This window comes from Scyliorhinus torazame, chromosome 4 (genome assembly GCF_047496885.1).
Source record: "Scyliorhinus torazame isolate Kashiwa2021f chromosome 4, sScyTor2.1, whole genome shotgun sequence".
NCBI classification, from domain to species: Eukaryota; Metazoa; Chordata; class Chondrichthyes; order Carcharhiniformes; family Scyliorhinidae; genus Scyliorhinus; species Scyliorhinus torazame.
In genome coordinates, this window is record NC_092710.1 from 80,205,569 (window position 1) to 80,228,816 (window position 23,248).

At 54.8% G+C, this 23,248-nt stretch overlaps 1 protein-coding gene across 1 annotated transcript in view; it reads left to right on the forward strand.

Annotated features, from left to right (window-relative positions):
* Window positions 1-10,436: 10,436 nt before the first annotated feature.
* Window positions 10,437-23,248, forward strand: part of LOC140410323 (ATP-sensitive inward rectifier potassium channel 10-like) — a 193,925-nt gene continuing 181,113 nt past the window's right edge. The window contains exon 1 of the mRNA XM_072498317.1: window positions 10,437-10,757. The gene's annotated coding sequence lies outside the window, so the exon portion shown is untranslated. The remainder of the gene's footprint in view (window positions 10,758-23,248) is intronic.

A 23,248-nucleotide genomic window follows, 5' to 3' on the forward strand; every position in this document is an offset into this window, starting at 1 on the left:
GAGTCAGTACTGAGGGAGTGCTGCACTGTCAGTGGGTCAGTACTGAGGAAGTGCTGCACTGTCAGAGGGTCAGTACTGAGGGAGTGCTGCACTGTCACAGGGTCAGTACTGAGCGAGTGCTGCACTGTCAGAGAGTCAGTACTGAGAGTGTGCTGCACTGTCACAGGGTCAGTACTGAGGGAGTGCTGCACTGTCAGAGAGTCAGTACTGAGGGAGTGCTGCACTGTCAGTGGGTCAGTACTGAGGAAGTGCTGCACTGTCAGAGGGTCAGTACTGAGGGAGTGCTGCACTGTCACAGGGTCAGTACTGAGCGAGTGCTGCACTGTCAGAGAGTCAATACTGAGAGTGTGCTGGACTGTCACAGGGTCAGTACTGAGGGAGTGCAGCACTGTCAGAGTGTCAGTACTGAGAGAGTGCTGCACTGTCAGAGGGTCAGTACTGAGGGAGTGCAGCACTGTCAGAGTGTCAGTACTGAGAGAGTGCTGCACTGTCACAGGGTCAGTACTGAGGGAGTGCTGCACTGTCAGAGGGTCAGTACTGAGAGAGTGCTGCACTGTCAGTGGGTCAGTACTGAGGCAGTGCTGCACTGTCAGAGGGTCAGTACTGAGGGAGTGCTGCACTGTCAGACGGTCAGTACTGAGGGAGTGCTGCACTGTCAGAGGGTCAGTACTGAGGGACTGCTGCACTGTCAGAGGGTTAGTACTGAGGGAGTGCTGCACTGTCAGAGGGTCAGTAATGAGAGAGTGCTGCACTGTCAGTGGGTCAGTACTGAGGAAGTGCTGCACTGTCAGAGCGTCAGTACTGAGGGAGCGCTGCACTGTCACAGGGTCAGTACTGAGGGAGTGCTGCACTGTCAGAGTGTCAGTACTGTGGGAACGCTGCACGATCAGACGGTCAGTACTGAGGGAGTGCTGCACTGTCAGAGCGTCAGTACTGAGGGAGCGCTGCACTGTCACAGGGTCAGTACTGAGGGAGCGCTGCACTGTCAGGGAGTCAGTACTGAGGGAGTGCTGCACTGTCAGAGGGTCAGTACTGAGGGAGTGCTGCACTGTCAGAGAGTCGGTACTGAGGGAGTGCTGCGCTGTCAGAGAGTCAGTACTGAGGAAGTGCTGCACTATCAGAGGGTCAGTACTGAGGGAGTGCTGCACTGTCACAGGGTCAGTACTGAGGGAGCACTGCACTGTCAAAGGGTCAGTACTGAGGGAGTGCTGCACTGTCAGAGGGTCAGTACTGAGGGAGTGCTGCACTGTCAGAGGGTCAGTACTGAGGGAGTGCTGCACTGTCAGAGGGTCAGTGCTGAGGGAGCGCTGCACTGTCAGAGGGTCAGTACTGAGTGAGTACTGCACTTTCAGCGGGTCAGTGCTGAGGGAGCGCTACACTGTCAGAGGCTCAGTACTGAGGGAGTATTGCACTGTCAGAGGGTCAGTACTGAGGGAGTGCTGCACTGTCAGAGGGTCAGTACTGAGGGAGTGCTGCACTGTCAGAGGGTCAGTTCTGAGGGAGTGCTGCACTGTCAGAGGGTCAATGCTGAGGGAGCGCTGCACTGTCAAAGGGTCAGTACTGAGGGAGTGCTGCACTGTCAGAGGGTCAGTATTGAGGGAGAGCCCCACTGTCAGAGGGTCAGTACTGAGGGAGTGCTGCACTGTCAGAGGGTCAGTGCTGAGGAGTGCTGCACTGTCAGGGGGTCAGTACTGAGGGAGTGCTGCACTGTCAGAGGGTCAGTGCTGAGGTAGCGCTACACTGTCAGAGACTCAGTACTGAGGGAGTATTGCACTGTCAGAGGGTCAGTACTGAGGGAGTGCTGCACTGTCAGAGGGTCAGTACTGAGGGAGTGCTGCACTGTCAGAGGGTCAGTACTGAGGGAGTGCTACACTGTCAGAGACTCAGTACTGAGGGAGTATTGCACTGTCAGAGGGTCAGTGCTGAGGTAGCGCTACACTGTCAGAGACTCAGTACTGAGGGAGTATTGCACTGTCAGAGGGTCAGTACTGAGGGAGTGCTGCACTGTCAGAGGGTCAGTACTGAGGGAGTGCTGCACTGTCAGAGGGTCAGTTCTGAGGGAGTGCTGCACTGTCAGAGGGTCAATGCTGAGGGAGCGCTGCACTGTCAAAGGGTCAGTACTGAGGGAGTGCTGCACTGTCAGAGGGTCAGTATTGAGGGAGAGCCCCACTGTCAGAGGGTCAGTACTGAGGGAGTGCTGCACTGTCAGAGGGTCAGTGCTGAGGAGTGCTGCACTGTCAGGGGGTCAGTACTGAGGGAGTGCTGCACTGTCAGAGGGTCAGTGCTGAGGTAGCGCTACACTGTCAGAGACTCAGTACTGAGGGAGTATTGCACTGTCAGAGGGTCAGTACTGAGGGAGTGCTGCACTGTCAGAGGGTCAGTACTGAGGGAGTGCTGCACTGTCAGAGGGTCAGTACTGAGGGAGTGCTGCACTGTCAGAGGGTCAGTACTGAGGGAGTACTGCACTGTCAGAGGGTCAGTACTGAGGGAGTGCTGCACTGTCAGAGGGTCAGTACTGAGGGAGTGCTGCACTGTCAGAGGGTCAGTTCTGAGGGTGTACTGCGCTGTCAGAGGGTCAGTACTGAGGGAGAGCTGCACTGTCAGAGGGTCAGTACTGAGGGAGTGCTGCACTGTCAGATGGTCAGTTCTGAGGCTGTGCTGCGCTGTCAGAGGGTCAGTACTGAGGGAGCGCCGCACTGTCAGAGGGTCAGTACTGAGGGAGTGCTGCACTGTCAGAGTGTCAGTACTGAGGGAGTGCTGCCCTGTCAGAGGGTCAGTACTGAGGGAGCGCCGCACTGTCAGAGGGTCAGTACTGAGGGAGTGCTGCACTGTCAGAGGGTCAGTACTGAGGGAGTGCTGCACTGTGAGAGGGTCAGTACTGAGGGAGTGCTGCACTGTGAGAGGGTCGGTACTGAGGGAGCGCTGCACTGTCAGAGGGTCAGTACTGAGGGAGTGCTGCACTGTCAGAGGGTCAGTACTGGGGGAGTGCTGCACTGTCAGAGGGTCAGTACTGAGGGAGTGCTGCACTGTCAGAGGGTCAGTACTGAGGGAGTGCTGCACTGTCAGAGGGTCGGTACTGAGGGAGCGCTGCACTGTCAGAGGGTCAGTACTGAGGGAGTGCTGCACTGTCAGAGGGTCGGTACTGAGGGAGCGCTGCACTGTCAGAGGGTCAGTACTGAGGGAGTGCTGCACTGTCAGAGGATCAGTACTGAGGGAGTGCTGCACTGTCAGACGGTCAGTACTGAGGGAGTGCTGCACTGTCAGAGGGTCAGTACTGAGGGACTGCTGCACTGTCAGAGGGTTAGTACTGAGGGAGTGCTGCACTGTCAGAGGGTCAGTAATGAGAGAGTGCTGCACTGTCAGTGGGTCAGTACTGAGGAAGTGCTGCACTGTCAGAGCGTCAGTACTGAGGGAGCGCTGCACTGTCACAGGGTCAGTACTGAGGGAGTGCTGCACTGTCAGAGTGTCAGTACTGTGGGAACGCTGCACGATCAGACGGTCAGTACTGAGGGAGTGCTGCACTGTCAGAGCGTCAGTACTGAGGGAGCGCTGCACTGTCACAGGGTCAGTACTGAGGGAGCGCTGCACTGTCAGGGAGTCAGTACTGAGGGAGTGCTGCACTGTCAGAGGGTCAGTACTGAGGGAGTGCTGCACTGTCAGAGAGTCGGTACTGAGGGAGTGCTGCGCTGTCAGAGAGTCAGTACTGAGGAAGTGCTGCACTATCAGAGGGTCAGTACTGAGGGAGTGCTGCACTGTCACAGGGTCAGTACTGAGGGAGCACTGCACTGTCAAAGGGTCAGTACTGAGGGAGTGCTGCACTGTCAGAGGGTCAGTACTGAGGGAGTGCTGCACTGTCAGAGGGTCAGTACTGAGGGAGTGCTGCACTGTCAGAGGATCAGTGCTGAGGGAGCGCTGCACTGTCAGAGGGTCAGTACTGAGTGAGTACTGCACTTTCAGCGGGTCAGTGCTGAGGGAGCGCTACACTGTCAGAGGCTCAGTACTGAGGGAGTATTGCACTGTCAGAGGGTCAGTACTGAGGGAGTGCTGCACTGTCAGAGGGTCAGTACTGAGGGAGTGCTGCACTGTCAGAGGGTCAGTTCTGAGGGAGTGCTGCACTGTCAGAGGGTCAATGCTGAGGGAGCGCTGCACTGTCAAAGGGTCAGTACTGAGGGAGTGCTGCACTGTCAGAGGGTCAGTATTGAGGGAGAGCCCCACTGTCAGAGGGTCAGTACTGAGGGAGTGCTGCACTGTCAGAGGGTCAGTGCTGAGGAGTGCTGCACTGTCAGGGGGTCAGTACTGAGGGAGTGCTGCACTGTCAGAGGGTCAGTGCTGAGGTAGCGCTACACTGTCAGAGACTCAGTACTGAGGGAGTATTGCACTGTCAGAGGGTCAGTACTGAGGGAGTGCTGCACTGTCAGAGGGTCAGTACTGAGGGAGTGCTGCACTGTCAGAGGGTCAGTACTGAGGGAGTGCTACACTGTCAGAGACTCAGTACTGAGGGAGTATTGCACTGTCAGAGGGTCAGTGCTGAGGTAGCGCTACACTGTCAGAGACTCAGTACTGAGGGAGTATTGCACTGTCAGAGGGTCAGTACTGAGGGAGTGCTGCACTGTCAGAGGGTCAGTACTGAGGGAGTGCTGCACTGTCAGAGGGTCAGTTCTGAGGGAGTGCTGCACTGTCAGAGGGTCAATGCTGAGGGAGCGCTGCACTGTCAAAGGGTCAGTACTGAGGGAGTGCTGCACTGTCAGAGGGTCAGTATTGAGGGAGAGCCCCACTGTCAGAGGGTCAGTACTGAGGGAGTGCTGCACTGTCAGAGGGTCAGTGCTGAGGAGTGCTGCACTGTCAGGGGGTCAGTACTGAGGGAGTGCTGCACTGTCAGAGGGTCAGTGCTGAGGTAGCGCTACACTGTCAGAGACTCAGTACTGAGGGAGTATTGCACTGTCAGAGGGTAAGTACTGAGGGAGTGCTGCACTGTCAGAGGGTCAGTACTGAGGGAGTGCTGCACTGTCAGAGGGTCAGTACTGAGGGAGTGCTGCACTGTCAGAGGGTCAGTACTGAGGGAGTACTGCACTGTCAGAGGGTCAGTACTGAGGGAGTGCTGCACTGTCAGAGGGTCAGTACTGAGGGAGTGCTGCACTGTCAGAGGGTCAGTTCTGAGGGTGTACTGCGCTGTCAGAGGGTCAGTACTGAGGGAGAGCTGCACTGTCAGAGGGTCAGTACTGAGGGAGTGCTGCACTGTCAGATGGTCAGTTCTGAGGCTGTGCTGCGCTGTCAGAGGGTCAGTACTGAGGGAGCGCCGCACTGTCAGAGGGTCAGTACTGAGGGAGTGCTGCACTGTCAGAGTGTCAGTACTGAGGGAGTGCTGCCCTGTCAGAGGGTCATTACTGAGGGAGCGCCGCACTGTCAGAGGGTCAGTACTGAGGGAGTGCTGCACTGTCAGAGGGTCAGTACTGAGGGAGTGCTGCACTGTCAGAGGGTCAGTACTGAGGGAGTGCTGCACTGTGAGAGGGTCGGTACTGAGGGAGCGCTGCACTGTCAGAGGGTCAGTACTGAGGGAGTGCTGCACTGTCAGAGGGTCAGTACTGGGGGAGTGCTGCACTGTCAGAGGGTCAGTACTGAGGGAGTGCTGCACTGTCAGAGGGTCAGTACTGAGGGAGTGCTGCACTGTCAGAGGGTCGGTACTGAGGGAGCGCTGCACTGTCAGAGGGTCAGTACTGAGGGAGTGCTGCACTGTCAGAGGGTCGGTACTGAGGGAGCGCTGCACTGTCAGAGGGTCAGTACTGAGGGAGTGCTGCACTGTCAGAGGATCAGTACTGAGGGAGTGCTGCACTGTCAGAGGGTCAGTACTGAGGGAGTGCTGCACTGTCAGAGGGTCGGTACTGAGGGAGCGCTGCACTGTCAGAGGGTCAGTACTGAGAGAGTGCTGCACTGTCAGAGGGTCAGTACTGAGGGAGTCCTGCACTGTCAGAGGGTCAGTACTGAGGGAGTGCTGCACTGTCAGAGGGTCAGTACTGAGGGAGTGCTGCACTGTCAGAGGGTCAGTACTGAGGGAGTGCTGCACTGTCAGTGGGTCAGTACTGAGGGAGTGCTGCACTGTCAGAGGGTCAGTACTGAGGGAGTGCTGCACTGTCAGAGGGTCAGTACTGAGGGAGTGCTGCACTGTCAGAGGGTCAGTACTGAGGGAGTGCTGCACTGTCAGAGAGTCGGTACTGAGGGAGTGCTGCGCTGTCAGAGAGTCAGTACTGAGGAAGTGCTGCACTATCAGAGGGTCAGTACTGAGGGAGTGCTGCACTGTCAGAGGGTCAGTACTGAGGGAGTGCTGCACTGTCAGAGAGTCGGTACTGAGGGAGTGCTGCGCTGTCAGAGAGTCAGTACTGAGGAAGTGCTGCACTATCAGAGGGTCAGTACTGAGGGAGTGCTGCACTGTCACAGGGTCAGTACTGAGGGAGTGCTGCACTGTCAGAGAGTCGGTACTGAGGGAGTGCTGCGCTGTCAGAGAGTCGGTACTGAGGGAGTGCTGCGCTGTCAGAGAGTCAGTACTGAGGAAGTGCTGCACTATCAGAGGGTCAGTACTGAGGGAGTGCTGCACTGTCACAGGGTCAGTACTGAGGGAGCACTGCACTGTCAAAGGGTCAGTACTGAGGGAGTGCTGCACTGTCACAGGGTCCGTACTGAGGGAGTGCTGCACTGTCAGTGGTTCAGTACTGAGGGAGCGCTGCACTGTCACAGGGTCACTAATGAGGAAGTGCTGCACTGTCAGAGAGTCAGTACTGAGGGAGCGCTGCACTGTCAGACGGTCAGTACTGAGGGAGCGCTGCACTGTCACTGGGTCAGTACTGAGGGAGTGCTGCACTGTCAGAGAGTCAGTACTGAGGGAGTGCTGCACTGTCAGGGGGTCAGTACTGAGGGAGTGCTGCACTGTCAGAGAGTCAGTACTGAGGGAGTGCTGCTCTGAAAGAGTGTCAGTACTGAGAGAGTGCTGCACTGTCATAGAGTCAGTACTGAGGGAGTGCTGCACTGTCAGAGAGTCAGTACTGAGGGAGTGCTGCACTGTCAGTGGGTCAGTACTGAGGAAGTGCTGCACTGTCAGAGGGTCAGTACTGAGGGAGTGCTGCACTGTCACAGGGTCAGTACTGAGCGAGTGCTGCACTGTCAGAGAGTCAGTACTGAGAGTGTGCTGCACTGTCACAGGGTCAGTACTGAGGGAGTGCTGCACTGTCAGAGAGTCAGTACTGAGGGAGTGCTGCACTGTCAGTGGGTCAGTACTGAGGAAGTGCTGCACTGTCAGAGGGTCAGTACTGAGGGAGTGCTGCACTGTCACAGGGTCAGTACTGAGCGAGTGCTGCACTGTCAGAGAGTCAATACTGAGAGTGTGCTGGACTGTCACAGGGTCAGTACTGAGGGAGTGCAGCACTGTCAGAGTGTCAGTACTGAGAGAGTGCTGCACTGTCAGAGGGTCAGTACTGAGGGAGTGCAGCACTGTCAGAGTGTCAGTACTGAGAGAGTGCTGCACTGTCACAGGGTCAGTACTGAGGGAGTGCTGCACTGTCAGAGGGTCAGTACTGAGAGAGTGCTGCACTGTCAGTGGGTCAGTACTGAGGCAGTGCTGCACTGTCAGAGGGTCAGTACTGAGGGAGTGCTGCACTGTCAGACGGTCAGTACTGAGGGAGTGCTGCACTGTCAGAGGGTCAGTACTGAGGGACTGCTGCACTGTCAGAGGGTTAGTACTGAGGGAGTGCTGCACTGTCAGAGGGTCAGTAATGAGAGAGTGCTGCACTGTCAGTGGGTCAGTACTGAGGGAGTGCTGCACTGTCAGAGCGTCAGTACTGAGGGAGCGCTGCACTGTCAGAGCGTCAGTACTGAGGGAGTGCTGCACTGTCAGAGGGTCAGTACTGAGGGAGTGCTGCACTGTCAGAGTGTCAGTACTGAGGGAACGCTGCACGATCAGACGGTCAGTACTGAGGGAGTGCTGCACTGTCAGAGCGTCAGTACTGAGGGAGCGCTGCACTGTCACAGGGTCAGTACTGAGGGAGCGCTGCACTGTCAGGGAGTCAGTACTGAGGGAGTGCTGCACTGTCAGAGGGTCAGTACTGAGGGAGTGCTGCACTGTCAGAGAGTCGGTACTGAGGGAGTGCTGCGCTGTCAGAGAGTCAGTACTGAGGAAGTGCTGCACTATCAGAGGGTCAGTACTGAGGGAGTGCTGCACTGTCACAGGGTCAGTACTGAGGGAGCACTGCACTGTCAAAGGGTCAGTACTGAGGGAGTGCTGCACTGTCAGAGGGTCAGTACTGAGGGAGTGCTGCACTGTCAGAGGGTCAGTACTGAGGGAGTGCTGCACTGTCAGAGGGTCAGTGCTGAGGGAGCGCTGCACTGTCAGAGGGTCAGTACTGAGTGAGTACTGCACTTTCAGCGGGTCAGTGCTGAGGGAGCGCTACACTGTCAGAGGCTCAGTACTGAGGGAGTATTGCACTGTCAGAGGGTCAGTACTGAGGGAGTGCTGCACTGTCAGAGGGTCAGTACTGAGGGAGTGCTGCACTGTCAGAGGGTCAGTTCTGAGGGAGTGCTGCACTGTCAGAGGGTCAATGCTGAGGGAGCGCTGCACTGTCAAAGGGTCAGTACTGAGGGAGTGCTGCACTGTCAGAGGGTCAGTATTGAGGGAGAGCCCCACTGTCAGAGGGTCAGTACTGAGGGAGTGCTGCACTGTCAGAGGGTCAGTGCTGAGGAGTGCTGCACTGTCAGGGGGTCAGTACTGAGGGAGTGCTGCACTGTCAGAGGGTCAGTGCTGAGGTAGCGCTACACTGTCAGAGACTCAGTACTGAGGGAATATTGCACTGTCAGAGGGTCAGTACTGAGGGAGTGCTGCACTGTCAGAGGGTCAGTACTGAGGGAGTGCTGCACTGTCAGAGGGTCAGTACTGAGGGAGTGCTGCACTGTCAGAGGGTCAGTACTGAGGGAGTACTGCACTGTCAGAGGGTCAGTACTGAGGGAGTGCTGCACTGTCAGAGGGTCAGTACTGAGGGAGTGCTGCACTGTCAGAGGGTCAGTTCTGAGGGTGTACTGCGCTGTCAGAGGGTCAGTACTGAGGGAGAGCTGCACTGTCAGAGGGTCAGTACTGAGGGAGTGCTGCACTGTCAGATGGTCAGTTCTGAGGCTGTGCTGCGCTGTCAGAGGGTCAGTACTGAGGGAGCGCCGCACTGTCAGAGGGTCAGTACTGAGGGAGTGCTGCACTGTCAGAGTGTCAGTACTGAGGGAGTGCTGCCCTGTCAGAGGGTCAGTACTGAGGGAGCGCCGCACTGTCAGAGGGTCAGTACTGAGGGAGTGCTGCACTGTCAGAGGGTCAGTACTGAGGGAGTGCTGCACTGTGAGAGGGTCAGTACTGAGGGAGTGCTGCACTGTGAGAGGGTCGGTACTGAGGGAGCGCTGCACTGTCAGAGGGTCAGTACTGAGGGAGTGCTGCACTGTCAGAGGGTCAGTACTGGGGGAGTGCTGCACTGTCAGAGGGTCAGTACTGAGGGAGTGCTGCACTGTCAGAGGGTCAGTACTGAGGGAGTGCTGCACTGTCAGAGGGTCGGTACTGAGGGAGCGCTGCACTGTCAGAGGGTCAGTACTGAGGGAGTGCTGCACTGTCAGAGGGTCGGTACTGAGGGAGCGCTGCACTGTCAGAGGGTCAGTACTGAGGGAGTGCTGCACTGTCAGAGGATCAGTACTGAGGGAGTGCTGCACTGTCAGAGGGTCAGTACTGAGGGAGTGCTGCACTGTCAGAGGGTCGGTACTGAGGGAGCGCTGCACTGTCAGAGGGTCAGTACTGAGGGAGTGCTGCACTGTCAGAGGGTCAGTACTGAGGGAGTGCTGCACTGTCAGAGGGTCAGTACTGAGGGAGTGCTGCACTGTCAGAGGGTCAGTACTGAGGGAGTGCTGCACTGTCAGTGGGTCAGTACTGAGGGAGTGCTGCACTGTCAGAGGGTCAGTACTGAGGGAGTGCTGCACTGTCAGAGGGTCAGTACTGAGGATAGTGTTTCCTTCTGACATGTTGCTCAAATTTGTTGGCAGCTCGTAACTTTGGAAGATTCTGAGATCATGGAATTCTCGCCTCTCTATTTTCTTTCTCTCTCATACTCCTTCACGTTGTTTGGTTTTACCACCCTCTCGCAACCTTTTCCGCGTCCTGTTGATTCTCGTTCACCCTTTCTTTCTCTCTGAATCTCTGTCTTTTCCACTAAAACTCCGTCTCTTTCACTGCCTCTTCCTTTCTGGGCTCACTCATGTTGTCATTTTCTGTCTCCCAGTCACTTTCCTCCCTGAACTCCAACACACACTCAATGCCATTCTCAGTCTCTCTCTCTCTCTCTCTTTCTGTCACTCACACTGTCCCTCTCTCTCTCTGGCTCCACGATGCCCTCTGTCCTCATCAGAGTCCCGTGCAGTTGGCACTGCCCAGTTCTACAAGTCAGTGCGTTGCTAAGTTCCCTCCCACCCTGCTCCAGGCCCAGAGCACCACCTCCTCAGCAGTGTGACAACTTTAAAAGTCCAACAAGGCTGGATCAGAGGTTGACGAAGATTGATAGGTCCGCAATCGAGAGGTGAGGGGCTAAACGTCGGGGAGATTGAGAGGGTTGAACTGGAGAGAGGAAGAAAGAAAGAGAGACAGAGAGGAAAAAAGACGGAAGAACCGAATGGCGAATTCTCAATGAAAATGCGAAGCGCTCCTCCAATCTGAAATCACATCGACACACAGGAAGACACTCAGTGGATGTGAGGTAGGTTCACTATGTCACTGATCTTACCAGGAATTTAGAGCAATGATTGAAGTCTGTCTCCTTCTGAACAATCCCTTTTATGTGTCTGACTCAAAGGTGAGAGACAGGGTAAAGTTCCCTCAACACTGTCCCGATCAAACACTCCCAGGACAGGTACAGCACGGGGTTAGATACAGAGTAAAGCTCCCTCTACGTTGTCCCCATCAAACACACCCAGGACAGGTACAGCACAGGGTTAGATACAGAGTAAAGCTCCTTCTGCACTGTCCCCATGAAACACTCCCAGGACAGGTACAGCACGGGGTTAGATACAGAGTAAAGCTCCTTCTACACTGTCCCCATCAAACACTCCCAGGACAGGTACAGCACGGGGTTAGATACAGAGTAAAGCTCCTTCTACACTGTCCCCATCAAACACTCCCAGGACAGGTACAGCACGGGGTTAGATACAGAGTAAAGCTCCTTCTACACTGTCCCCATCAAACACTCCCAGGACAGGTACAGCATGGGGTAAGATACAGAGTAAAGCCCTCTCTACATTGTCCCCATCAAACACTCCCAGGACAGGTACAGCACAGGGTTAGATGCAGAGTAAAGCTCCCTCGACACTGACCCATCAAACACTCCCAGGACAGGTACAGCACAGGGTTAGATACAGAGTAAAGCTCCCTCTACACTGTCCCCATCAAACACTCCCAGGACAGGTACAGCACGGGGATAGATACAGAGTAAAGCTCCCTCGACACTGACCCATCAAACACTCCCAGGACAGGTACAGCACAGGGTTAGATACAGAGTAAAGCTCCCTCTACACTGTCCCCATCAAACCCTCCCAGGACAGGTACAGCACGGGGTTAGATACAGAGTATATCTCCCTCCACACTGTCCCCATTAAACACTCCCAGGACAGGTACAGCACGGGGTTAGATACGGAGTAAAGCTCCCTCTACACTGTCCCCATCAAACACTCCCAGGACAGGTACAGCACGGGGTTAGATACAGAGTAAAGCTCCCTCTGCACTGTCCCCATCAAACACTCCCAGGACAGGTACAGCACGGGGTTAGATACTGAGTAAAGCACCCTCTACACTGTCCCCATCAAACACTCCCAGGACAGGTACAGCACGGGGTTAGATACAGAGTAAAGCTCCCTTTACACTGTCCCCATCAAACACTCCCAGGACAGGTACAGCACGGGGTTAGATACTGAGTAAAGCACCCTCTACACTGTCCCCATCAAACACTCCCAGGACAGGTACAGCACGGGGTTAGATACAGAGTAAAGCTCCCTTTACACTGTCCCCATCAAACACTCCCAGGACAGGTACAGCACGGGGTTAGATACAGAGTAAAGCTCCCTTTACACTGTCCCCATCAAACACTCCCAGGACAGGTACAGCACGGGGTTAGACACAGAGTAAAGCTCCCTCTGCACTCTCCCCATCAAACAATCCCAGGACAGATACAGCAAGGGGTTAGATACAGAGTAAAGCTCCCTCTACACTGTCCCCATCAAACACTCCCAGGACAGGTACAGCACGGGGTTAGATACAGAGTAAAGCTCCCTCTGCACTGTCCCCATCAAACACTCCCAGGACAGGTACAGCACGGGGTTAGATACTGAGTAAAGCGCCCTCTACACTGTCCCCATCAAACACTCCCAGGACAGGTACAGCACGGGGTTAGATACAGAGTAAAGCTCCCTTTACACTGTCCCCATCAAACACTCCCAGGACAGGTACAGCACGGGGTTAGATACTGAGTAAAGCACCCTCTACACTGTCCCCATCAAACACTCCCAGGACAGGTACAGCACGGGGTTAGATACAGAGTAAAGCTCCCTTTACACTGTCCCCATCAAACACTCCCAGGACAGGTACAGCACGGGGTTAGATACAGAGTAAAGCTCCCTTTACACTGTCCCCATCAAACACTCCCAGGACAGGTACAGCACAGGGTTAGACACAGAGTAAAGCTCCCTCTGCACTCTCCCCATCAAACAATCCCAGGACAGATACAGCACAGTTTTAGATTCAGAGTAAAGCTCCCTCTGCAATCATTGAGTTCATAGAATTTACAGTGCAGAAGGAGGCCTTCGGCCCATCGAGTCTGCACCAGCCCTTGGAAGGAGCATCCTACTTAAACCCACATCTCCCCCATATCCCCGTAACCCCACCTAACCTTTTTGGGCACTAATGGCAATTTATCATGGCCAGTCCTCCAAACCTGCACATCTTTGGACTGTGGGAGGAAACCGGAGCACCCGGAGGAAACCCACGCAGACACAGGAGAACATAAGAACTAAGAACATAAGAACTAGGAGCAGGAGTCGGCCACCTGGCCCCTCGAGCCTGCTCCGCCATTCAATGAGATTATGGCTGATCTTTTGTGGACTCAGCTCCACTTTCCGGCCCGAACACCAAACACCCGAACCACCTTAATCCCTTTATTCTTCAAAATAACGTGAAGACTCTGCACAGATTCAAACCTGGAATCGAACCTGGGAACGAGGAGCAGTGAATCAACAGTGCTAACCACTGTGCAACCATGCTGCCGTACTGATGGTCAGTATTGGTGCAGCACTACACATTCTGTGGCTCAGTAAGTGAGGAGTGTAGCATTGCTGGAAGGGGAGCACTGTGTGAATGCTGCACAGCCGGAAGGTCAGTACTCGGGGAGCACTGCACTTTCGGAGTGACATTCAGCAGAGTAGGTTTAGATATAGCTTTGCACTGTTTCTTACCTATTGAACTTGCCTGGGAGTGTTTAATGGGGACACTGCAGAGGACATTTTACTGCCTACCTTAGCCTGTGTTGTACTCCCTCAGTCTTGACAGTGCCGCACTCCCTCAGTACTGACCCTCTGACAGTGCAGCGCTCCCTCAGTACTGACCCTGTGACAGTGCAGCGCTCCCTCAGTACTGACCCTCTGACAGTGCAGCACTCCCTCAGTACCGACCCTCTGACAGTGCAGCACTCCCTCAGTACTGACCCTCTGACAGTGCAGCGCACTCTCAGGAAGGACCGTCTGACAGTGCAGCACTCCCTCAGCACTGACCCTCTGACAGTGCAGCACTCCCTCAGTACCGACCCTCTGACAGTGCAGCACTCCCTCAGTACTGACCCTCTGACAGTGCAGCGCACTCTCAGGAAGGACCGTCTGACAGTGCAGCACTCCCTCAGCACTGACCCTCTGACAGTGCAGCGCTCCCTCAGTACTGACCCTCTGACAGTGCAGCACTCCCTCAGTAGGGACCCTCTGACAGTGCAGCACTCCCTTAGCCCTGAACCCCTGACAGTGCAGCACTCCCTCAGTACTGACCCCCTGACAGTGCAGCACTCCCACAGTACTGACCCTCTGACAGTGCAGCACTCCCTCAGTACTGACTCTCTGACAGTGCAGCACTCCCTCAGTCCTGACCCCCTAACAGTGCAGCACTCCCTCAGTACTGACCCTCTGACAGTGCAGCACTCCCTCAGTACTGACCCTCTGACAGTGCAGCACTCCCTCAGTCCTGACCCCCTAACAGTGCAGCACTCCCTCAGTCCTGACCCCCTGACAGTGCAGCACTCTCTCAGTACTGACCCTCTGACAGTGCAGCACTCCCTCAGTACTGAACCGCTGACAGTGCAGCACTCTCTCAGTACTGACCCTCTGACAGTGCAGCACTCCCTTAGTCCTGAACCCCTGACAGTGCAGCACTCCCTCAGTACTGACCTTCTGACAGTGCAGCACTCTCTCTGTACTGACCCTCTGACAGTGCAGCGCTCCCTCAGTACTGACTCTCTGACAGTGCAGCACTCCCTCAGTCCTGACCCCCTGACAGTGCAGCACTCCCTCAGTACTGACTCTCTGACAGTACAGCACTCCCTCAGTACTGAACCGCTGACAGTGCAGCACTCTCTCAGTACTGACCCTCTGACAGTGCAGCACTCCCTTAATCATGAACCCCTGACAGTGCAGCACTCCCTCAGTACTGACCTTCTGACAATGCAGCACTCTCTCTGTACTGACCCTCTGACAGTGCAGAACTCCCTCAGTACTGACCCTCTGTCAGTGCAGCACTCCCTCAGTACTGAACCGCTGACAGTGCAGCACTCTCTCAGTACTGACCCTCTGACAGTGCAGCTCTCCCTTAGTCCTGAACCCCTGACAGTGCAGCACTCCCTCAGTACTGACCCCCTGACAGTGCAGCACTCCCACAGTACTGACCCTCTGACAGTGCAGCACTCCCTCAGTACTGACTCTCTGACAGTGCAGCACTCCCTCAGTCCTGACCCCTTAACAGTGCAGCACTCCCTCAGTACTGACCCTCTGACAGTGCAGCAATCCCTCAGTACTGACCCTCTGACAGTGCAGCACTCCCTCAGTCCTGACCCCCTAACAGTGCAGCACTCCCTCAGTCCTGACCCCCTGACAGTGCAGCACTCTCTCAGTACTGACCCTCTGACAGTGCAGCACTCCCTCAGTACTGAACCGCTGACAGTGCAGCACTCTCTCAGTACTGACCCTCTGACAGTGCAGCACTCCCTTAGTCCTGAACCCCTGACAGTGCAGCACTCCCTCAGTACTGACCTTCTGACAGTGCAGCACTCTCTCTGTACTGACCCTCTGACAGTGCAGCGCTCCCTCAGTACTGACTCTCTGACAGTGCAGCACTCCCTCAGTCCTGACCCCCTGACAGTGCAGCACTCCCTCAGTACTGACTCTCTGACAGTACAGCATTCCCTCAGTACTGACCCTCTGACAGTGCAGCACTCCCTCAGTACTGAACCGCTGACAGTGCAGCACTCTCTCAGTACTGACCCTCTGACAGTGCAGCACTCCCTTAATCCTGAACCCCTGACAGTGCAGCACTCCCTCAGTACTGACCTTCTGACAGTGCAGCGCTCCCTCAGTACTGACTCTCTGACAGTGCAGCACTCCCTCAGTTCTGACCCCCTGACAGTGCAGCACTCCCTCAGTACTGACTCTCTGACAGTACCGCAGTCCCTCAGTACTGACCCTCTGACAGTGCAGCACTCCCTCAATACTGACCCTCTGACAGTGCAGCACGCCCTCAGTACTGGCCCTCTAACAGTGCAGCACTCCCTCAATACTGACCCTCTGACAGTGCAGCACTCACTCAGTACTGACCCTCTGACAGTGCAGCACTCCCTCAGTCCTGACCCTCTGACAGTGCAGCACTCCCTCAGTACTGACCCCCTGACAGTGCAGCACTCTCTCAGTACTGACCCTCAGACAGTGCAGCGCTCCCTCAGTACTGACTCTCTGACAGTGCAGCGCTCCCTCAGTACTGACCCCCTGACAGTGCAGCACTCTCTCAGTACTGACCCTCTGACAGTGCAGCACTCCCTCAGTACTGAACCGCTGACAGTGCAGCACTCTCTCAGTACTGACCCTCTGACAGTGCAGCTCTCCCTTAGTCCTGAACCCCTGACAGTGCTGCACTCCCTCAGCACTGAACAAAGAAACATAGAAAATAGGTGGAGGAGTAGGCTATTCGACTCTCCGAGCCTGCACCACCATACAATATGATCATGGCTGATAATGCAAATTCAGTCTCCTACTCCTGCTTTCTCCCCATACCCCTTGATCTCTTTAGGGCCGTGTCCAGCTCCCTCTTGAATATATTCAACGGACTGGCCCCAGCAGCTTTCTGTGGGAGAGAATTCCACAAGTTGCCAACTCTCTGAGAAAAGAAGTTCTTCCTCATCTCAGTCCTGAATGGCTTCCTCCTTATTCTTAGGCTGTGACCCCCTAGTTCTGGACATCCCCAACATCGGGGACATTCTTCCTGCATCTAGCCTGTTCTGTCCCATCAGGATTTGATATATGAGATCCCCTCTCATTCTTCGAAACCCCAGTGAGTACAAGCCCAGTCGATCCAGTCTTTCTCCAGCTGTCAGGCCTGTCATCCCGGGAATTAGCCTGGTGAACCTTCGCTGGACACCCTCAATAGCAAGAATGTCTTTCCTCAAACTAGGAGACCAAAACTGCACACACTACTCAAGGTGAGGCCTCACCAAGGCCCTGTATAACTGCAGCAAGACATCCCTACTCCTATACTCAAATCCTCTCACTATGAAGCCAGCACACCATTAGCTTTCCTCACCGCCTGCTGTACCTGAATGCCAACCTTCAGCGACTGTTTCACCATGACTCCCAGGTCTCGTTGCACTTCCCCTTTTCCTGAACTGCCACCATTCAGAAAGTAATCTGCCTTCCTGTTTTGGCCACCAAAGTGGATAACCTCACATTTACTCACATTATATCGCGTTTGCCAAGTATTGCCCACTCAGCCATCCTGTCCAAGTCACCCTGCAGCCTCTTTGCATCCCCCTCACAGCGCACACTGCCACCCAGCTTAGTGTCGTCTGCAAACTTGGAGATATTGAATACAATTCCTTCGCCCAAATCATTGATTGTGAACAACTGGGGTCCCAGCACTGAACCCTGCTGTAACCCTCTACTGACTGCCTGCCATTCTGAATAGGACCCGTTATGCCCACCCTCACTTCCTGTCTGCCAACCAGTTCTCTATTCACCTCAATACATTACCCCCAATACCATGAGTTTTAATTTTGCCCACCAATCTGGGACCCAGTCACACAACATCCACGCGATGACCCTTGTCCGCTCGACTGGTCACATCCTCAAAACATTTCTGAAGATTTGCCAAGCATCATTTCCCTTTCGTGAATCCAAGCTGACTTGGACTGAACCTGTTCCTGCTTAACAAATGCTCAGTTATTTCATTCCTGATAACTGACATTTTCCCCACCACCGATGTCAGGCTACTCATTTTCTCTCTACCACCTTTTTTTTTTAAAGTGGGGTTACATTAGCTACCCTCCAATCCATTGGAACTTTCCCAGGGTCTGTAGAATTATGGAAAATGATCACCAATGCATCCAGTATTTCTTTTTTGTTATAAATTTAGCGTACCCAATTAATTGTATCCAATTAAGGGGCAATTTAGCCAATCCACCCTCGGTTGTGGGGGCGAAACTCACGCAGACACGGGGAGAAGGTGCAAACTCCACACGGACAGTGACCCAGAGCTGGGATTGAACCTGGGACCTCGGCGCCGTGAGGCAGCAGGGTGAATCCACTGCACCACCGTGCTGCCCTGAGTCCAGTATTTCTAGGGCCACTTCCTTCTGTACTCTGGGATGCAGAGCATCAGGCCCTGGGAACTTATCGGGTTTTAATCCCATCAATTTCCCCAGTTTAATTTCATGACTCATAAGTATTTCCTTCAGTTCTTCCTTCATGCTAGTCCCTCTGTCCCTTAGTATTTCCGGAAGTTTATTTGTGTCCTCCCTAGTGAAGACCATCCAAAGTAATTGTTCAACTGGTTTACCATCTCTTTCTTGCCAATTATGAATTAACCTGATTCTAACTGTAAAGGACTTACATTTGAGGGTCGTACGGTGGTGCAGTGGTTAGCACTGCTGCCTCACGACGCAAAGGACCCGGGTTCGATCCTGGCCCCGGGTTACTGCCCATGTGGAATTTGCACATTCTCTCCGTACTTGCATGGGTCTCACCCCCACAGCCCAAAGATGTGCAGGCTAGGTGGTTTGGCCACGTTAAATTGCCCCTTAATTGGAAAAAAAAGAATTGGGTACTCTAAATTTTTTTTTTTTTTTTTTTAAAGGGACCTACATTTGTCTTCACCAGTCTTTTACTCTTCACATATCTATAGAAGCTTTTTCAGTCAGTTTTTACATTTTCTGCATGCTTGCTCTCATATTCTATTTTCCCCTTCTGAATTAAAGCCTTTGTCCTGCTCTACTGACTTTTAAATGGATCCCAGTCCTCAGCTTGCTGCTTTTTCTGGCCAATTTATCTGCCTCCTCTTTGGCTTTCACACTATCCCTGATTTCCCTTGTTAGCCATAGTTGAGCCACCTTCCCCGTCTTACTCATGCGCCAGACAGGGATATACAATTGTTGAAGTTCATCCATTTGTTCTTTAAATATCTGCCATTGCCTATCCACCGTTAACTCCTTAAGTATCCTTTGCCAGCTTATCCGAGCCAATACACGTCTCATACCATCAAAGTTCGCTTTCTTTAAGTTCAGGACCCTCGTCTCAGACTTAATTGCGTCACTCTCCATCTTTTTTTTTTGTAAATTTAGAGTACCCAATTCATTTTTTCCCAATCAAGGGCAATTCAGCGTGGCCAATCCACCTGCCCTGCACATCCTTTGGGTTGTGGTGCGAAACCCTCACAAACACGGGGAAAATGTGCAAACTCCACATGGACAGTGACCCAGAGCCGGGATCGAACCTGGGACCTCGGCACCCTGAGGCTGCAGGGCTAACCCACTACGCCACCGTGCTGCCCGTCACTTTCCATCTTAATGTAACATATTATGGTCACTCTTCCCGAAAGACTCTCGCACCACAACATGCTAATTAATGCTCTCTCATCGCACAATACCCAGTCTAGATGACCTGCTCTCTAGTTGGTTCCTCGACATATTGGTCGAGAAAACCATCCCTTACACAGTCCAGGAATTCCTCCTCCATCGCATTGCTACCAGTTTGATTAGCCCAATCAATATGCAGATTGAAGTCACCCATAATAACTGTTGTACCCTTATTGCACGCATCTCTAATTTCCTGTTTGATGCCATCCCCAACCTCACAACAACTGCTTGATGGTCTGTACACAACTCTCAATAACATTTTATTCCCTTTGATGTTCTGCAGCCCACCCATACTGATTCCACATCATCCAGGCTAATATTCTTCCTTACAGTAATCTCCTCTTTAACCAGCAAGGCGACCCGACCTCCCTTTCCTTTCCTTCTATCTTTCCTGAATATTGAATACCCCTAGATGTTGAGTTCCCATCCTTGGTCACCCTGGAGCCAGGTCTCCGTGATTCCAATTACATCATGGGCGGGATTCTCCCATACCCGGCAAGGTGGGGGGTCCCGGCGGGAAGGAGTGGCGTGAACCACTCCGGTGTCGGGCCGCCCCAAAGGTGTGGAATCCTCCGCACCTTCAGGGGCTAGGCCCGCCCCGGAGTGGTTGGCGCCGCGCCAGCCGGGGCCGAAGGGACTCCGCCGGCCGGCGCAGGTTCACGCATGCACGGGTGCACCAGCGGCTGCTGACGTCATCCCCGCGCATGCACAGGGGGGGTTCACCTACGCGTCAGCCATCGCGGAGGAATAGAGTGCCCCCACGGCACAGGCCCGCACGCGGATCGGTGGACTCCGATCGCGGGCCAGGCCACCGTGGGAGCACCCCCTGGGGCCAGATCACCCCGCGCCCCCCCCAGGACCCCGGAGCCCGCCCGCGCCGCCAGGTCCCGCCGCTAAGGGACCAACTCTAATTTACCCCGGCGGGACCTGCATAGAATGAGCGGGACTTCGGACCATCGCAGGTCGGAGAATCGCCGGGGGGGGGGGGTCGAGAATCCCGCCCCTAATCCGTTAATGATTGTCAGAGCAGTTTAGTCATCATTCTTATTATAAATGCTCCTGGCATTGAGAGTCAGAGCTTTCAGGCTTGTTTCTTTCGACACTTTTGCCCTTTTAGAATTATGATGTAATGTGGCCCTTTTTGGTTATTGTCTATGGTTTCTCTGCCCTCCACCTTTCCCTTTACTGCACTCTGACAGTGCAGCACTCCCTCAGTACTGACCCTCTGACAGTGCAGCCCTCCCTCAGAACTGACCCTCTGACAGTGCAGCACTCCCTCAGTACTGACCCTCTGACAGTGCAGCACTCCCACAGCACTGACCCTCTGACAGTGCAGCACTCCCTCAGTACTGACCCACTGACAGAGCAGCGCTCCCTCAGTACTGACCCTCTGACAGTGCAGCGCTCCCTCAGTACTGACCCTCTGACAGTGCAGCACTCCCTCAGTACTGACCCACTGACAGAGCAGCGCTCCCTCAGTACTGACCCTCTGACAGTGCAGCGCTCCCTCAGTACTGACCCACTGACAGTGCAGCGCTACCTCAGTACTGACCCTCTGACAGTGCAGCGCTCCCTCAGTACTGACCCTCTGACAGTGCAGCACTCCCTCAGTCCTGACCCTCTGACAGTGCAGCACTCCCTTAGTACTGACCCTTTGACAGTGCAGCACTCCATCAGTACTGACCCTCTGACAGTGCAGCACTCCCTCAGGACTGACCCTCTGATAGTGCAGTACTCTCTCCAAACTGACCCTCTGACAGTGCTGCACTCCCTCAGGACTGACCCTCTGACAGTGCAGCACTCCCTCAGGACTGACCCTCTGACTGTGCAGCACTCCCTCAGTACTGACCCTCTGACAGTGCAGCACTCCCTCAGGACTGACCCTCTGACAGAGCAGCACTCCCTCAGTGCTGACCCTTTGACAGTGCAGCGCCTCCTCAGTACTGACACTCTGACAGTGCGGCAGTCCCTCAGTACTGACCCTCTGACAGTGCGGCACTCCCTCAGTACTGACTCTCTGACAGTGCAGCACTCCCTCAGTACTGACCCTCTGACAGTGCTGCACTCCCTCAGCACTGACCCTCTTACAGTGCAGCACTCCCTCAGTACTGACCCTCTGACAGTGCGGTACTCCCTCAGTACTGACCCTCTGACAGTGCAGCGCCTTCTCAGTACTGACCCTCTGACAGTGCGGCACTCCCTCAGTACTGACGCTCTGACAGTGCAGCGCTCCCTCAGTACTGACTCTCTGACAGTGCAGCACTCCCTCAGTTCTGACCCTCTGACAGTGCAGCACTCCCTCAGTACTGACCCTCTGACAGTGCAGCGTTCCTTCAGTACTGACCCTCTGACAGTGCAGCACTCCCTCAGTACTGACCCTCTAACGGTGCAGCACTCCCTCAGTACTGACCATCTGACAGTGCAGCACTCCCTCAGTACTGATCCTCTGACAATGCAGCACTCCCTCAGTACTGACCCTCTGACAATGCAGCCCTCCCTCAGTACAGATCCTCTGACAGTGCAGCACTCCCTCAGTACTGATCCTCTGACAGTGCAGCACTCCCTCAGTACTGACCCTCTGACAGGGCAGCACTTCGTCAGTACTGACCCTCTGACAGGGCAGCACTCCCTCAGTACTGACCCTCTGACAGTGCAGCACTCCCTCAGTACTGACCCTCTGATAGTGCAGCACTCCCTCAGTACTGACCCTCTGACAGTGCAGCACTCCCTCAGTACTGACCTTCTGACAGTGCAGCACTCACTCACTGACCCTCTGACAGTGCAGCACTCCCTCACTGACCCTCTGACAGTGCAGCACTCCCTCAGGACTGACCTTCTGACAGTGCAGCACGCCCTCAGGACTGACCCTCTGACAGTGCAGCACTCCCTCAGTACTGACCCTCTGACAGTGCAGCACTCCCTCAGGACTGACCCTCTGACAGTGCAGCACTCCCACAGGACTGACCCTCTGACAGTGCTGCACTCCCTCAGTACTGACCCTCTGACAGTGCAGCACTCCCTCAGTACTGACCCTCTGACAGTGCGGCACTCCCTCAGTACTGACTCTCTGACAGTGCAGCACTCCCTCAGTACTGACCCTCTGATAGTGCAGCACTCCCTCAGTACTGACCCTCTGACAGTGCAGCACTCCCTCAGTACTGACCCTCTGACAGTGCAGCACTCACTCACTGACCCTCTGACAGTGCAGCACTCCCTCACTGACCCTCTGACAGTGCAGCACTCCCTCAGGACTGACCTTCTGACAGTGCAGCACGCCCTCAGGACTGACCCTCTGACAGTGCAGCACTCCCTCAGTACTGACCCTCTGACAGTGCAGCACTCCCTCAGGACTGACCCTCTGACAGTGCAGCACTCCCACAGGACTGACCCTCTGACAGTGCAGCACTCCCTCAGAACTGATCCTCTGACAGTGCAGCCCTCCCTCAGGACTGACCCTCTGACAGTGCAGTACTCCCTCAGTACTGACCCTCTGACAGTGCAGCAACCACTCAGGACTGACCCTCTGACAGTATAGCACTCCCTCAGGACTGACCCTCTGACAGTGCAGCACTCCCTCAGTACTAACCCTCTGACAGTGCAGCACTCCCTCAGTACTGACCCTCTGACAGTGCAGCACTCCCTCAGTACTGACCGTCTGACAGTGCGGCAGTCCCTCAGTACTGACTCTCTGACAGTGCAGCACTCCCTCAGTACTGACCCTCTGACAGTGCGGCAGTCCCTCAGTACTGACTCTCTGACAGTGCAGCACTCCCTCAGTACTGACCCTCTGACAGTGCTGCACTCCCTCAGTACTGACCCTCTGACAGTGCAGCACTCCCTCAGAACTGACCCTCTGACAGTGCGGCACTCCCTCAGTACTGACTCTCTGACAGTGCAGCACTCCCTCAGTACTGACCCTCTGACAGTGCAGCGCCTCCTCAGTACTGACCCTCTGACAGTGCGGCACTCCCTCAGTACTGACGCTCTGACAGTGCAGCGCTCCCTCAATACTGACTCTCTGACAGTGCAGCACTCCCTCAGTACTGACC